The sequence below is a fragment of the Ochlerotatus camptorhynchus genome, unplaced genomic scaffold (genome assembly GCF_037179485.1).
Source record: "Ochlerotatus camptorhynchus isolate MF236.1 unplaced genomic scaffold, CSIRO-AGI_Acam_v1.1 ptg000079l, whole genome shotgun sequence".
NCBI classification, from domain to species: Eukaryota; Metazoa; Arthropoda; class Insecta; order Diptera; family Culicidae; genus Ochlerotatus; species Ochlerotatus camptorhynchus.
Window position 1 is genome coordinate 24,928 of NW_027040569.1, and position 5,837 is coordinate 30,764.

The window sequence follows — 5,837 nt, forward strand, 5'->3', positions numbered from 1 at the left end:
CAGTTTTCTGAAGATGAGCTTAATATTTTCTGTAAGTCCTGTTCAAAATTAAGGCTTGATTCACAATTGCGATTTAAAGATGGAAAATGACACTTTTGAACAAATCTATTCCGTTCATTCTAATAAAAAAATGCAAGAATAAATGGATTAGTATTTCTCTGCTATATGCAGTCGATTTATGCGTTTCTGCAAATGTCTAGTATAAGAATTTAATTCGTTTGTCTTTTGTATCTCTTTATTAGTTTTTGTTTGTCTTGTCCTCCGTCTCGATGAGTCTAATCGTCGGCCACTGGTCACCATAGCCGGTCGAACTCAAGACGAATCTAGAACCACACTACCGCTCATACTGGCGACATCGCTCTGATGAGACAACGAAATCCTACCCCCAAGCTCCTCCCCTTTTCCTATACTTGAACAATGTACCCCTCTGACCTTGGGTAAGCCGCGAGTATTCGACCCAACTCCTACTAGACATAGAATTAAGTGAATTTTGTTACAAACAAAGAACAATGAATTATCGGCTCCGTAAAGCTAACGCGATTGAGCCTTACAAATAAAAGAACTAGGTAAAAAATGGATTAGTATGGAACCGCTCTCAAGCATGAGTATGTATCTACCTCCAGACCGGAAATCTGATTCGAGCAGCATTGCAAACCACATCAGTTCGATTGGAACCGTGTTCTCTCGACTAGAATAAAACGACCTAGCTCTGATATTTGGTGACTACAATCAGTCTGGGCTCTCGTGGAACGTTCCTGCAAACGATCTTCCTAGCATTGATGTTCTTCGCTCGAACATGCGCGCATTATGCTGTGCTCTCCTTGATGGTTTCAACCTACATGGCTTAACGCAAATCAACTCGATGCTGAATAGCAACTCTCGGCTGCTTGATCTCGTTCTGCAGGACTGGAATGTTCTATCCTAGAAGCCCCAGAGCCTTTGATTGGCATCGACACCAATCATCCTGCGTTGGAAGTTTCCACCAACCTATCTGTTCCTGTTCGCTACGATAACCCCCCTGTTGATGTACATGAGCTCGACTTTCGTAGAGCAGATTTCGTCGCGCTGAGTCACTCGCTTGCCCAGGCAGATTGGCAGTTCCTTGACACGTGTTCATCTATTGATGAAGCCGTCAACTACTTCGCTGAGGTCGTCGGCCGAACAATAACTGATTCTGTCCCATTGAGGAGACCCTCTCCCAAACCCGTATGGTCCAATGCTCGACTACGTAATTTGAAGCGTCTGAGATCGAAGGCCCTCCGTAAATACTGTTGTACTCATAACCCATTCACCAAACGATTATTTTCAACAGCGAGCAACGAATATCGCACATATAACCGCATTCTTTACAAGAGCTACACAAGGCGTGTGCAGGCTAATTTACGGCTTAATCCAAAGCAGTTCTGGTCATTCGTGAATACCAAACGAAACGAGGAGGGGCTACCAGTCGAAATTCACCTGGGAGATAGAATCGCCAGCACTTCCCTTGAGAAATGCAATCTTCTGGCAGAAAATTTCAAAAGCATTTTCAATGACACTACGGCTTCGTTGTCCCAAGTTGCTGAAGCGGTGAGGGACACTCCCAGTGATGCTTTCAATTTTTCGATTACCTTGGTTACAGTAGACCTCGTCGAATCCGCCATCAAGAAGCTGAAATTTTCTAATGCTGCTGGCCCTGACGGGATCCCCTCAAGCATCCTGAAGCGATGCTGTTCAGAGCTTACAACTCCGCTTTCGAAGCTGTTCAATATTTCATTACAGCAGGGGGAGTTCCCTAGGCGTTGGAAATCGTCATTCATGTTCCCGATCTACAAGAAAGGAGACAAGAGAAACGTCGAAAATTACCGAGGGATCACATCACTCAGTGCCTGCTCTAAAGTTTTTGAAATCATCATCAATGACGCATTATTCTCTAGCTGCAGAAATTACATTTCTCCTGACCAACACGGTTTTTATCCCAAGAGATCAGCTTCAACAAATCTAGCTCCGTTCATTTCTTTATGTCTTCGGAGTATGGAAGCTGCAGCGCAGGTGGACGTTGTATATACAGATCTCAAGGCTGCATTTGACCGGGTTGACCACTCCATACTGCTAGCTAAACTTGAGAAACTCGGTGTATCCTCGAGTTCAACTCGTTGGTTCAAGTCCTATCTGACCAATCGGGAGCTTTGTGTTAGAATCGGATCAGAGCAATTGGACTATTTTACAAACAGCTCCGGTGTTCCTCAAGGTAGCAACTTGGGACCATTGCTATTCTCGATTTTTGTGAATGAGGCCGAACTGATCCTCCCAACTGGTTGCCGATCGTTCTACGCGGATGATGTGAAGATCTATGTGATTGTTCGTAGCTTCGCCGATTGTTTGCGGCTTCAGCACCTAATCGATACTTTCAAAGAGTGGTGCTCAAGAAACTATCTCACGTTGAATGTACAAAAATGTAATATTATCTCATTTCATCGCAAGCTGAAACCAGTGGCATTCAACTATACGATAAATCACCAACTTCTGCAACGTGTGGACAATGTTCGTGACCTAGGAATCACGCTGGACTGCGCCTTAACATTCAAGCTTTATTACTCGGGCATCGTTGCGAAAGCTAACAGGCAACTCGGGTTCATTTTCAAGATCGCTGACGAATTTCGCGATCCTGCCTGTCTAAAAGCTCTATACTGCTCTCTAGTGCGATCGATCTTGGAATTCAGCTCGGTAGTATGGTGCCCGTATCAAGCAGTTTGCATAGCGAGGATTGAATCTGTTCAAAGGAAATTTGTTCGGTATGCCTTTCGTCACCTTCCTTGGAATGACCCTGTGAACCTTCCGCCGTACGAAGATCGTTGTCAACTCCTGGGTCTTGAAACACTAGAACAAAGGCGGACGATTAGTCAGGCCGTGTTCGCAGCAAAAGTACTAATTGGTGATATCGACTCTCCAGGAATCTTGGCTGAATTCGAAATCTACGCACCCGAACGAGTTCTTCGGTCGAGGAGTTTCCTGCATCTTGGACCTCGTGCTGCGAACTACAGCTTGCATGACCCAATACGGTTCATGTCTGGGCGTTTCAACGAGTTTTACGAGTTTTTCGACTTCAACTGTGCAGCGGAAACCTTTCGTCACCGTATTCAACGCAGACTTCTGAGAAGGTGAGTAGCTGTCCATTTAATGAACACGTGAAGGATTGCGCTACCTGTTTATTTTTTGTTTCCGGTTCAACTGCATGACGAGGACTTCTACCTGATTCACGGACAACTCTATGCCTTAGGAGGATAACTTTTTTTTTATGCTATAGACTTGATTAATGTTCGTTGTAATTGTATTGTATTATTGTGATTCATGTATTTCGAAAAGATGTGGGGTTTTTACGCCTTTTCTAGGCTTTTCCCCATCAGGCTTCATTTAGACACGTTAAGTTAAGACACGTAAAAGGGTCTTTCAGGATTTATTTATAAAAGCAGATAGGCGCTTTTCAAATGTTATTCGAGAAGTGTCAGCGAAATAGCTTATTATAATGAGGTCCGTCTTTTGGTGATAGTTCAAAACTCATCTGCATAGGTGGCACCAAAATCTAACTTTTTACTCTAACATTATAGCATCTTGACGTCTTGGACAAAAATGTTTATCTCATGATAATACATCGACTTGGAAAATTCCTTTTCGATCCTTCTTATAGTAATCTGCTTTGATATCGATTTGGAGAAACGTTTTACCAACCGGTGGAAACTACCCAGACAACCAGAAGTCGTTTAACAATGTACAGATAGTATCGTAAATTTCTACAGTTTAAATCAAAATCGCATATAAGAATGGCATACCTCACATTATGTTTAAGTTAAATCGTATAGAATGCACATTTCCGACTTACATGCGATGATTCATTTTTCCGTCGTACTGTATCACACATTAAATCGTATTACATCGTAAGACTTTTCAAAATGAATTTGTTATTACAGATTAAAACGTATATGATGTTAAATCAACTCGTTTAAAATTAAATTAAAATATGCACGTATATGGCCTCCACTTTTGTACGTATTTGCATTATATACGAATTGTTTGTTTGTATATAGGGGAAATGTCTCTAATGTTGGCTTATGGATCTAAGATTGGGCCCATCGCTAAAAATCTGCTATTTATCAATTTTATCTAGATGAACGCGTTATTGGGACGTTACTAATTGATATTTTGGGTTACTATTGAAAATTTAGTCGGTTGCTGAATTTATGTATGGGCCCAAATTAGGGACACTTAGGCCGATTACCTGCATTTCTCCTATGTTTGGTTATCACGAAAACAACTTTGCATATACGTGCATTCTGGTTGTCTGGGTAACGATTTAAATTGGCTCACTACTTGACTAGCCTATTGGCCAAGCAAATCGATTAACGTACCTCATTCTAGTCGCAATTCTAGTACTACACTATGTTTGTTTTGATTCGCTATGAGAGTTAGACAGATAAAATGAAGGGTTCGTTAATTTTCCTATGTTTCGAGGGGTGCATCGATTAGCTTGGGACCGAAGATAGTACCAGAGCTGAGCCAAAAAGTTGAAACCTTTCTTCCGGACCTTCTGGTTTTAGAGTTACCTCTATGGTTTTACTGTCACCATGGCGCCTAAATGCAAAAGAAAAGGGCAATCTCTTGATCCCTCTTCGGATGAAATGTATTTGCGCAATCAGTTTGATATGCTCATGAGAATGATCCTTCACCAGACAAGTTTCCATTAAACCTTCCTGGCTTAATGCTAAGAAAGAAAAGGTCCCTCCTATTGTGATAACCACTTCCGATTTCCATGTTCTTCACACGGAACTTTTGAACTTCGTTTAATTCAAGTTTTCACTTCAGATTGGCCATCGGCTGAAACCTTAGACGGTTTCAAACGTCTTCTCAAGTATTTAACTGAGAAGCAATATAATTTTTTACAACATTACTTGGAGTTGAGCCAATCCAAGAAATCAAAATGAAAATGATATCCCATCCTGGTGATTCGCGCAACGGGATTTCTAATGATTTTTATTTAGTTCATTTCAAGTCTAGAGAACTAAACAACCTTAAGGCCATATAAAAAGCTAGCCTTATGCTCCATGTCCGGATGAAGTGGGAACACTTTAGGAAGATTGGAGGAAGTTTCCAAAGCCTCATCCAGTGCTGTAAGTGCCAGGGATGGGGTCACGGAACAAACAATGCTACATGACAGCTAAATGCATGAATTGTGGTGATTCCTATTACGATATATACTTGCAACCATGCAATGAAAAAAAAAAAATCTCAAAAACACCAAAATATACACCACTGAATATTGGACATTTTGTTCCTTAAGTATTGTTTAGTTTTCCTTAAAAATATAAAGTTGCAATTTTTTGCGCTTTATGAGATATTCAAATTTGAAAATACCTAGCAAATTTTCACATGTTTGTCAGCGTTTCCATCGAAATTTATAGGGTAAGTGCACCAGTTTTGGTCACAGTTTACTATTTTGGCCATACCTTAGAAAAGCGGCTTAGTGAAGAAGTGTGCGTTTGACTAGTACTGTCGCAATAATGGCCCCTTGCTCAATGTCAACTTCTATTCAATTTTCAGAGTGGCGTACTCTAGCGGAACTATTATCATATTCTCTTCTGAACGTTAGTCAGTTAATAAACTATCGCACTAAAGCTTCATGTGGATATTTGTGTAGCATGTCTAACCAGCTCTAATTTTTTACACTACTCAAGATCTAAAATTTGTAAACAACGTGAAACATCGTTAAAACATGGCGAAAATAGAAGCAAAGCCAAAATAGGTGAGTTTCCTGCCTAACGTCTAAGTTTGCATAGATTCAAAATTCAATTAGCTCTTAAAAC